A 14,323-nucleotide genomic window follows, 5' to 3' on the forward strand; every position below is an offset into this window, starting at 1 on the left:
TGTGTGGTGTGCAATGTGTGTTTTGTCCGCGATGTGTGTGTTGGCGATGTTGTGTGTAATGTGCGTGTGCAATGTGTGTTTGTGTCCGCGATTTGTGTGCGCGATGTGTGTGTGTGTGGCAATGTGTGTGTGCAATGTGTGTGGTAATGTGTGTGTATGTGCGATGTGTGTGCGCTGTGTTTGTTGTTGTGGCAATGTGTGTGGTGCAATGTGTGTGTGTAATGTGTGTGTGTAATGTGTGTGTGTGCGCGATGTGTGTGCGCGATGTGTGTGTGTTAATATGTGTGTGTGTGCACGTGTGTAGGTAGCGGTAGTGGTTCGCGCTGCGCTATGAACCCGACCCGAGTTCGATTCCCGTTCACGGCCAACACCAGTGACGATTATTTGAATCGGTTCTGGGCCTCCCCTAGGTCGACTCAGCTTCAAATGAGTAGCTGGTGCGGTGTGTAAACATCGCCACGAGGGAGACAAAGGCGGTCGGGCGTGGTGTTTTCCACCCACCTCCGCGTGCCGTGCCTTCATATGGCTCGCTCACAACATTTGCCCCAACATTCTGTTTAAAGGCTACACGTTGGGGGGGGGGGCATCGTTGTCTTTGTGTACGCGTGCAAGGTGCCATTGTATACGTGTGTGTGTATACGATTCTGCGATGTAACCATCGGCCCAGCACCTGCACACGAGCTGATTTCATCGCTCCATCTCCTGGTGGACGTGAACCCGCTCTAACGCGTTCCATCCATTTGCCTGCCACTCCATTAGAATTTTCCCCATATCCTCATCTTGGGGACGAGCCCTGCCCAAGCCCACTTGACGGTTTGGATGATGTCATGACCTACGGATGTTCTCTAATCCACGCGTCCTCTTCCAAGAATGCGCATGTGTACAACGTGTGCGTGCCCATTCTTTGGACTCGGTCCCAGGGTTAGAAATGGAACGCGTCCGACAGTGCACGAAAAAAACCGATGGAGCAATGAAATGGGTTGATATGCGAGTTGCTGTGTGTGTGTGGTTCATAGTTTTACTTCGCTGGATCGCGAGAGGTGACGGTTTGGGAGGGTGGGTGGTGGGTGCCTTCATCCAGCAGTGGATTGGCCCTCGCTTCGTGGTGCGTTCTGTGCAAGGCAGTTCGAGTCGTGGCTGAATGTTTGGGGGTGGGCCCTTGCGGTGCGTGAGTGGGGGGGACGGGGCGGCGGCGCGGACCAATCAGCGCCCACCGGATGCATTGTCTCGCGCGCTCAGGAATGACAATAGAGCGCGCGCCGGGGGGCGGGGTGGGGGGCTGGGGGGCGGGGGACTTGGGGGGCAGGGCGAAGGGGGTGTTGGAGCTGGGGGGGAGGGCAGGAGGAGGGGCCCGTCTCTACCAATCAGCGCGCACGGATGCGATGACGTCGCGCGCGCGCGGCCCGACGGAAGCGCGTGCCCACGGGGGAGGAGGAGCGGAGGGGGGAGAGGGGAGGGGCTGCTGGAGGGGCGGGGCTGGGGTGAGGGGAGGGGTCACGCGGATCGAGTTCCGTGGGCGCTCGCTCCGGAAAGCGCCATTAGCGGCACAAGGGCGGCTCTTAGCGGCCACTCTGCTGCACGGCGCTCCCCAACGCCCCCCCACCCCCGCGCTCTCTCCCGCACGCTCCACCGCTCTCCTCCCCCTGCTGCAGTCCCCCCCCCCACTCACTCTCCCCGCCGTCGCTCTCTCTCCCCTCCACTCGCCCCCCCCCCACCAAGCACCACCAAGCACGCTCTCTCGCCTTCCCCTCTCCCTTGCCTCCCTCCTCGTCCCCTTCACTCTCCCCGCGCTCTCCTCGCCCTCATTGTCCCCGGGCCGGGCCGGCGATGCGGCGCGGCTGGCGCTGAGCGCCTGGCTACTCGGCCCCTCGACGCTCTCTCCCCGTGTCCCTCCCTGATCCGTCTCCCTCTCCGACTCCCTCCCTGTGTCCCTCCCTGTGACTCCTCTCTGACCCCGTCTCCCTCCCTCGACTCCCTGTGTCTCCCTCCGTCTCCCTCACTGTGTCTCTCCCTGTGACTCCCTCACTGTGTCTCCCTCCCCCCGTCTCCCTCCTGTGGTCCCTCCCTGTGACTCCTTCCCTGGTCTCCCTCCCTGTCTCTACCGATCGCGGGGCTCTTCACTCCTGACACCCTCCACGACTGTCTCCTTCCACTCCCTCGCTCTCATCCCTTCCCGTGCTCCCACCCCACCCCCCACCGTCTTCAGCTCCACCCGCTCTGCTCGGCACTCGCCGTCTTCTTCCTACTCGTCCTTCCCCTCCTCGACCCCTTCCTTCTCCCCGTCTCCCTCCTGCCCGCTGCTGCGCCTCGACTCCGCCATGGGGACCTCCTGAGCAGCTCCGTCCGCGCCGAGGCGGCCTCAGGTGAAGCCGAGGAGGAGGAATGTGACGACAATGATGATAATGAGTGGAGGAGAGTGACGACGATGATGATTAGGTGGAGGAGGGGAGGCGTCGCTCTCTCCCGCCATCTCGGGGTCGCGGCCATCGCGGGCAGAAGAGGGGATCTCCCCTCTCGGGGACCCCGGGCGGCGAGGGGTAGCGGGGGGGGGGTCCGTCTCGTGGGGGTCTCGTGGGGTCGGGGTACGGGGGGGGTCCGCGTTGTGTGTGCAGGGGGAACGTCAGGGTTGAGTGTCATCGCGAAGGGGTTTGTGGACGGGGCTTGGAGAGATTCGGGGGTTCAGAGCGACGAAGGGGTTCTCATTTGGGGAGCTTCTGCTCGGGGGGGGCTGGGATGGCAGCGCGAACCCCCCCCTCCCCGTGTCTCCACCGCGTCTTCACCGATGCGCCTCGCAAGGCTGTGCCCCCCCCCCCGCGTGTTGTGACCCTTGTTGACACGTGTGCACCCCCGTGTTGTGACCTCTTTTGACACGTGCCCCCCCCGTGTTGTGACCCTTGTTGACACGTGTGCCCCCCCCCGTGTTGTGACCCTTGTTGACACGTGTGCCCCCCCCCCGTGTTGTGACCCTTGTTGACACGTGTGCCCCCCCCCCGTGTTGTGACCCTTGTTGACACGTGCCCCCCCCCCCGTGTTGTGACCCTTGTTGACACGTGTGCCCCCCCCACCGCGTGTTGTGACCCTTGTTGACACGTGTGCCCCCCCCCGTGTTTGACCTTGTTGACACGTGTGCCCCCCCCAGCGTGTTGTGACCCTTGTTGACACGTGTGCCCCCCCCCGTGTTGTGACCCTTGTTGACACGTGTGCCCCCCCCCGCGTGTTGTGACCCTTGTTGACACGTGTGCCCCCCCCCCCGCGTGTGTGACCCTTGTTGACACGTGTGCCCCCCCCGTGTTGTGACCCTTGTTGACACGTGTGCCCCCCCCCCGTGTTTGTGACCCTTGTTGACACGTGCCCCCCCCCGCGTGTTGTGACCTTGTGACACGTGTGCCCCCCCCCGCGTGTTGTGACCCTTGTTGACACGTGTGCCCCCCCCCCGTGTTGTGACCCTATTTGACACGTGCCCCCCTCCCGCGTGTGTGACCCTTGTTGACACGTGTGCCCCCCCCGCGTGTTGTGACCCTTGTTGACACGTGTGCCCCCCCCGCGTGTTGTGACCCTTGTTGACACGTGTGCCCCCCCCTCTGCTGTTGTGACCCTTGTTGACACGTGTGCCCCCCCCTCCACGTGTTGTGACCCTTGTTGACACGTGTGCCCCCCCCCCACGTGTTGTGACCCTGTTGACACTGTGCCCCCCCCTGCGTGTTGTGACCCTTGTTGACACTGTGCCCCCCCCTCTGCGTGTTGTGACCCTTGTTGACACGTGTGCCCCCCCCCTGCGTTGTGTACCCTTGTTGACAAGTGTGCCCCCCCCTGCGTTGTGACCCTTGTTGACACGTGTGCCCCCCCCCCCACGTGTTGTGACCCTTGTTGACACGTGATATAATGAGACGTGATCATACACATACACACTGCCATGTATTACTACACTGTGCCCGTATAGACACACACACACAGCAACAACAACAGCAGCACCACCCTTCTATCAAATCACTAATTCACAGTGAGTGCCCATGTCAGTCGAACGGCCCTTGACAGACTATTTTGGGGGCTATTGGTGTTCGCGAGCCACCCTGTGACGGCCGGCACGGCACGCGAGGTCGTGGGGTGACCAGGGCCACTCCCGCGGCCGCCTTTGTCTCCCTCGTGGCGATGTTCACACACCGCACCGGGGACCGATTTGAGTCGAGGTCACACGGGGGGGAGGGTCAGGGACCGGCTCAGATCTCGCCCGTGTACCCACACACACAGTGCCCATATATACACAGTACCCATATATACACAGTGCCCATCTACACACAGTGCCCATATACACACACAGTGCCCATATACACACAGTGCCCATATACACACACAGTGCCCATATACACACACAGTGCCCATATACACACAGTACCCATATACACACAGTGCCCATAACACACAGTGCCCATACACACACACAGTGCCCATACACACACAGTGCCATACACACACACACAGTGCCCATACACACACACACAGTGCCCATACACACACACACAGTGCCCATACACACACACACAGTGCCCATACACACACACAGTGCCTATACACACAGTGCCCATATACACACACAGTGCCCATATACACACAGTACCCATATACACACAGTACCCTATACACACACACAGTACCCATGTAAACACACACAGTACCCATGTACACACACACAGTGCCCATACACACACACAGTGCCATATACACACACAGTACCCATATACACACACAGTACCCATGTACACACACACATACCCATATACACACACACACGCAGTGCCATATACACACAACAGTATCATACACACACACAGTACCCATATACACACAGTACCCATACACACACACAGTACCCATAACACACACACAGTACCCATACACACACAGTACCCATATACACACACACAGTACCCATATACACACACACAGTACCCATGTACACACACACACTACCCATATATACCACACACACAGTACTCATACACACACAGTACCCATACACACACAGTAACCCATACACACACAGTGCCCATACACCACAGTGCCCATATACACACACACAGTGCCCATATAACCACAGTGCCCATATACACACACAGTGCCCATATACACACACACAGTGCCCATACACACACACACAGTGCCCTACACACACACACAGTGCCCATATACACACCCAGTGCCCATACACACACACAGTGCCCATACACACACAGTGCCCATATACACACACAGTACCCATATACACACACACACAGTGCCCTACACACACACACAGTGCCCATACACACACACACAGCGCCCATACACACACAATTACCATATATCACACAGTACCATATACACACACAGTACCCATTACACACACACAGTACCCATATACACACACAGTACCCATATACACACAGTGCCCATATACACCACAGTGCCCATATACCACACAGTGCCCATACACACACAGTACCCATATACACACAGTACTATACACACACACAGTGCCCTACACACACACAGTGCCCATACACACACACACAGTGCCCATACACACCACACAGTGCCCATATTCACACACAGTACCCATATACACACACAGTGCCCATATACACACACACACGCAGTGCCCATATACACACACACAGTGCCCATATACACACACACACACAGTGCCCATACACACACCATAGTGCCCATATACACACACAGTGCCCATACACACACACGCAGTGCCCATATACACACACAGTACCCATACACACACAGTGCCCATATACACACACGCAGTGCCCATATACACACACAGTGCCCATATACACACACAGTACCCATACACACACAGTGCCCATACACACACACGCAGTGCCCATATACACACACAGTGCCCATACACACACAGTGCCCATATACACACAGTGCCATATCACACACAGTACCCATACACACACACAGTGCCCGTACACACACAGTACCCATATACACACAGTACCATACACACACACAGTGCCCATACACACACAGTGCCCATATACACACAGTGCCCATACACCCACACACACTGCCCATACACACACACACAGTGCCATATACACACACACACCCATATACACACACATTACCCATACACACACAGTGCCCATACACACACACGCAGTGCCCATATACACACGCAGTGCCCATATACACACACAGTGCCCATACACACACAGTGCCCATATACACACAGTGCCCATATACACACACAGTACCCTACACACACACAGTGCCCATACACACACATAGTGCCCATATACACACACAGTGCCCATACACACACACGCAGTGCCCATATACACACACAGTACCCATACACACACAGTGCCCATATACACACACACAGTACCCATACACACACACAGTGCCCATACACACAGTGCCCATATACACACAGTGCCCATACACACACACACAGTGCCCATATACACACACCACACTACCCATACCACACATTACCCATACACACACAGTACCCATACACACACACAGTACCCATACACACACACAGTACCCATATACACACACAGTGCCCTATACACACACAGTGCCCATACACACAGTACTTATACACCACACAGTACTTATACACACACACAGTGCCCATACACACACAGTGCCCATACACACACACAGTGCCCATACACACACAGTGCCCATGTACACACACAGTGCCCATACACACACACACACAGTGCCCATATCACACACACAGTGCCCTATACACACACAGGCCCATATACACACACACAGTGCCCATATATACACACAGTGCCCATGTACACACACACAGTGCCCATGTACACACACACAGTGCCCATACACACCACACAGTGCCCATGCACACACACAGTGCCCATGCACACACCAGTGCCCATGCACACACACACAGTGCCCATACACACACACAGTGCCCATGTGCACACACACACAGTGCCCATGCACACACACAGTGCCCATGCACACACACACAGTGCCCATATACACACACAGTCACCCATATACACACCACAGTGCCCATACACACACAGTGCCCATACACACACACAGTGCCCATACACACACACACAGTGCCCATACACACACACAGTGCCCATACACACACACACAGTACCCATATACACACACACCCATATACACACACAGTGCCCTACACACACAGTGCCCATATACACACACACAGTACCCATACAACACACACAGTGCCCATACACACACACACAGTGCCCATACACACACACACAGTACCCATATACACACACACAGTGCCCATATACACACACACAGTGCCCATACACACACACACACAGTGCCCATATACCACACAGTGCCCATATACACACACAGTGCCCATATACACCACAGTGCCCATATACACACACAGTGCCCATACACACACAGTACCCATATACACACACGCAGTGCCCATATATACACACACAGTGCCCATACACACACAGTGCCCATACACACACACACACAGTACCATACGCACACACAGTGCCCATATACACACACACAGTGCCCATATACACACCACTACCCATATACACACATACAGTGCCCTATACACACACACAGTGCCCATATACACACACACAGTGCCCATATACACACACAGTGCCCATATACACCACACAGTGCCCATATACACACACAGTGCCCATTACACACACAGTGCCCCTATCACACACACGTGCCCATACACACACACAGTGCCCATACAACACACAGTGCCCATACACACACACAGTGCCCATACACACACACAGTGCCCATACACACACAGTGCCCATACACACACACAGTGCCCATACACACACACAGTGCCCATATATACACACAGTGCCCATATATACACACCAGTGCCCATATACACACACACAGTGCCCATATACACACACACACACAGCGCCCATACACACACACATTACCCATATATACACACAGTACCCATACACACACACAGTACCCATATACACACACACAGTACCCATATACACACACATAACACCATATACACACAGTGCCCATATACACACACAGTGCCCACATACACCACAGTGCCCATAACACACAGTACCCAATATACACACAGTACCCATATACACACACACAGTGCCCATACACACACACAGTGCCATACACACACACACAGTGCCCATACACACACACAGTGCCCATTTCACACACAGTACCCATACACACACACAGTGCCCATATACACACACACACGCAGTGCCCATATACACACACACAGTGCCCTATACACACACACACACAGTGCCCATACACACACACATAGTGCCCATATACACACACAGTGCCCATACACACACCGCAGTGCCCATATACACAACAGTACCCATACACACACAGTGCCCATATACACACGCACACGTGCCCATATACCACACAGTGCCCATATACACACACAGTACCCATACACACAGTGCCCATACACACACACGCAGTGCCATATCACACACAGTGCCCATACACACACAGTGCCCATATACACACAGTGCCCATATACACACACAGTACCCATACACACACACAGTGCCCATACACACAGTACCCATATACACACACAGTACCCATACACACACACAGTGCCCATACACACACAGTGCCCATATACACACAGTGCCCATACACACACACCACTGCCCATCACACACACACACAGTGCCCATATACACTACACACTACCTACACAACACAACAATTACCCATACCACACACAGTGCCCATACACACACCGCAGTGCCCATATACACCACGCAGTGCCCATATACACACACAGTGCCCATACACACACCGTGCCATACACACACACTACCCATTACACACACATTACCCTACAACACAGTGCCCATATATCACACACAGTGCCCATATACACACAGTGCCCATATACACACACACAGTGCCCATACACACACACACAGTGCCCATACACACACACACAGTGCCCATATACACACACACAGTGCCCATACACACACACAGTGCCCATACACACACAGTGCCCATATACACACACACAGTACCCATATACACACACACACAGTGCCCATCACACACACCACAGTGCCCATACACACCACACAGCGCCCATACACACACACATTACCCATATATACACACAGTACCAATACACACACACGTACCCATATCACAAACACAGTACCCATATACACACACAGTACCCATATACACACAGTGCCCAGATACACACACAGTGCCCATATACACACACAGTGCCCATACACACAGGTACCCATATATAACACAGTACCCATATACACACACACAGTGCCCATACACACACACAGTGCCCATACACACACACCAGTGCCCATACACACACACAGTGCCCATATTCACACACAGTACCCATATACACACACACAGTGCCCATATACACACACACACGCAGTGCCCATATCCACACACAGTGCCCATATACACACACACACACAGTGCCCATACACACCATAGTGCCCATATACACACACAGTGCCCATACACACACGAGTGCCCATATACACACAGTTACCCATAACACACAGTGCCCATATACACACACGCAGTGCCCATATACACACACAGTGCCCATACACACACAGTACCCATACACCACAGTGCCCATACACACACACGCAGTGCCCATATACACACACAGTGCCCATACACAACAGTGCCCATTACACACAGTGCCCATATACACACACAGTACCATACACCACACACAGTGCCCGTACACACACAGTACCCATATACACACACAGTACCCATACACACACACAGTGCCCATACACACACAGTGCCCATATACACACAGTGCCCATACACACACACACACTGCCCATACACCACACACACAGTGCCCATATCACACACACTACCCATATACACACACATTACCCTACACACACAGTGCCCATACACACACGCAGTGACCATATACACACGCAGTGCCCATATACACACACAGTGCCCATACACACACCAGTGCCCATATACACACAGTGCCATATACACACCAGTACCCATACACACAACAGTGCCCATACACCACACATAGTGCCCATATACACACACGTGCCCATACACACACACGCAGTGCCCATATACACACACAGTACCCATACACACACAGTGCCCATATACACACACAGTACCCATACCACACACAGTGCCCATACACACAGTGCCATATACACACAGTGCCCATACAACACACAGTGCCCATATACACACACACACTACCCATATACACACACTTACCCATACACACACAGTACCCATACACACACACAGTACCCATACACACACACATTACCCATATACACACACAGTGCCCATATACACCACAGTGCCCATATACACACAGTACTTATACACACACAGTACTTATACACACACAGTGCCCATACACACACACAGTGCCCATACACACACACAGTGCCCATACACACACAGTGCCCATGTACACCACAGTGCCCATACACACACACACACAGTGCCCATATACACACACAGTGCCCATATACCACACAGTGCCCATATACACACACACAGTGCCCATATATACACAGTGCCCATGTACACACACACAGTGCCCATGTACACCACACAGTGCCCATACACACACACAGTGCCCATGCACACACACACAGTGCCCATGCACACACACAGTGCCCATGCACACACACAGTGCCCATACACACACACATGCCCATGTGCACACACACACAGTGCCCATGCACACACAACAGTGCCCATGCACACACACACAGTGCCCATATACACACACACAGTACCCATATACACACACACAGTGCCATACACACACACAGTGCCCATACACACACCACAGTGCCCATACACACACACACAGTGCCCATACACACACACACAGTGCCCATACACACACACACGTACCCATATACACACACACAGTGCCCATATACACACACACAGTGCCCATACACACACAGTGCCCATATACACACACACAGTACCCATACACACACACACAGTGCCCATACACACACACACGTGCCCATACACACACACAGTACCCATATACACACCACACAGTGCCCATATACACACACACAGTGCCCATACACACCACACACGTGCCCATATACACACACAGTGCCCATATACACACACACAGGCCCATATACACACACAGTGCCCATATACACACACACAGTGCCCATACACACACAGTACCCATTACACACACGCAGTGCCCATATACACACCACACAGTACCCATACGCACACACAGTGCCCATATACACACACAGTGCCCATATACACACACACAGTACCCATATACACACATACAGTGCCCATATACACACACCAGTGCCCATATACACCACACACAGTGCCCATACACACACAGTTGCCCATATACACACACACAGTGCCCATATACACACACAGTGCCCATATACACACACCAGTGCCCATTATACACACACCAGTGCCCATACACCCACACAGTGCCCATACACCACACAGTGCCCATACACACACACAGTGCCCATACACACACACAGTGCCCATACACACACACAGTGCCCATACACACACACAGTGCCCATACACACACACATGCCCATATATAACACACAGTGCCCATATATACACACACAGTGCCCATATACACACACACAGTGCCCATATACACACACACACAGCGCCCATACACACACATTACCCAATATACACACAGTACCCATATACACACACACAGTACCCATATACACACACACAGTACCCATAAACACACACAGTACCCATATACACACAGTGCCATATACACACAGTGCCCACATACACCACAGTGCCCATACACACACAGTACCCATATATACACACGTACCCATATACACACACACAGTGCCCATACACACACAGTGCCCATACACACACACACAGTGCCCATACACACACACAGTGCCCATATTCACACACAGTACCCATATACACACACAGTGCCCATATACACACCACACGCAGTGCCCATATACACACACACAGTGCCCATATACCACACACACACAGTGCCCATACACACACACATAGTGCCATATACACACCAGTGCCCATACACACACACGCAGTGCCCATATACACACACGTACCCATACACACAGTGCCCATATACACACGCAGTGCCCATATACACACACAGTGCCCATATACACACAGTACCCATACACACACAGTGCCATACACACACGCAGGGCCCATATACCACACAGTGCCCATACACACACAGTGCCCATATACACACAGTGCCCATATACACACACAGTACCTACACACACACAGTGCCCATACACACAGTACCCATATACACACACAGTACCCATACACACACACAGTGCCCATACACACACAGTGCCCATATACACACAGTGCCCATACACACACAACACTGCCCATACACACACACACACAGTGCCCATATACCACACACTACCCATATACACACACATTACCCATACACACACAGTGCCCATACACACACACGCAGTGCCCATATACACACGCAGTGCCCATATACACACACAGTGCCCATACACACACAGTGCCCAATATCACCCCACAGTACCCATACACACACACAGTGCCCATACACACACACATAGTGCCCATATACACACACAGTGTACCATACGCACACACGCAGTGCCCATATACACACACAGTACTCCCTACACACACAGTGCCCATATACACACACACAGTACCCATACACACACACAGTGCCCATTACACACAGTGCCCATATACACACAGTGCCCATACACACCACACCACAGTGCCCCATATACACCACACACCCACACTACCCATATACACACACATTACCCATACACACACACAGTACCCATACACACACACAGTACCCATACACACACACAGTACCCATATACACACCACAGTGCCATATACACACACAGTGCCCTATATACACACCAGTACTTATACACACCCACAGTACTTATACACACCACAGTGCTACACAAGTGCCATACACACACACAGTGCCCAATACACACACACAGTGCCCATACAACACAGTGCCCATGTACACACACAGTGCCCATACACACACACACACAGTGCCCATATACACACACACAGTGCCCATATACACACACAGTGCCCATATACACACACACAGTGACCATATATACACACAGTGCCCATGTACACACACACAGTGCCCATGTACACACACACAGTGCCCATACACACACACACAGTGCCCATGCACACACACACAGTGCCCATGCACACACACACAGTGCCCATGCACACACACACAGTGCCCATACACACAACACAGTGCCCATGTGCACACACACACAGTGCCCATGCACACCCACACAGTGCCCATGCACAACACACACAGTGCCCATATACACACACACAGTACCATATACACACACACAGTGCCCATACACACACCCCACAGTGCCCATACACACACACACAGTGCCCATACACACACACACAGTGACCATACACACACACACGTACCCATATACACACACACAGTGCCCATATACACACACACAGTGCCCATACACACACCAGTGCCCATATACACACACACAGTACCCATACACACACACACAGTGCCCATACACACACACACAGTGCCCATACACCACACACACAGTACCCATATACACACACACAGTTGCCATATACACACACACAGTGCCCATACACACACACACACAGTGCCCATATACACACACAGTGCCCATATACACACACACAGTGCCCATATACACACACAGTGCCCATATACACACACACAGTGGCCCATACACACACAGTACCCCATATACACACACGCAGTGCCCATATATACACACCACAGTGCCCCTATACACACCCAGTGCCCATACACACACCACACACAGTACCCATACGCACACACAGTGCCCATATACACACACAGGGCCCATATACACACACACAGTACCATATACACACATACAGTTGCCATATACACACACACAGTGCCCATATACACACACACAGTGCCCATATACACACACAGTGATACACACAACACAGTGCCCATATACACACACAGTGGCCATATACACACACACAGTGCCCATACACACACACAGTGCCCATACACACACACAGTGCCCATACACACACACAGTGCCCCATACACACACACAGTGCCCATACACACACACAGTGCCCATATACA

General features: G+C 53.1%; 1 protein-coding gene across 3 annotated transcripts in view; it reads left to right on the forward strand.

Annotated features, from left to right (window-relative positions):
* The window catches only part of LOC133349936 (protein sprouty homolog 4-like), a 45,576-nt gene that overhangs the window by 12,757 nt on the left and 18,496 nt on the right, over nucleotides 1-14,323 (forward strand). The window contains exon 1 of one of the 3 annotated variants that reach the window (XM_061563824.1): nucleotides 2,278-2,363. The exons of the other annotated variants lie outside the window; for them this stretch is intronic. The gene's annotated coding sequence lies outside the window, so the exon portion shown is untranslated. Of the gene's footprint in view, nucleotides 1-2,277; nucleotides 2,364-14,323 lie in introns of those variants that run through there. 3 annotated transcript variants of the gene reach the window in all.

This window comes from Lethenteron reissneri, chromosome 32 (assembly GCF_015708825.2).
Source record: "Lethenteron reissneri isolate LAM-NWPU_2019-01 chromosome 32, ASM1570882v1, whole genome shotgun sequence".
NCBI lineage: Eukaryota > Metazoa > Chordata > Hyperoartia > Petromyzontiformes > Petromyzontidae > Lethenteron > Lethenteron reissneri.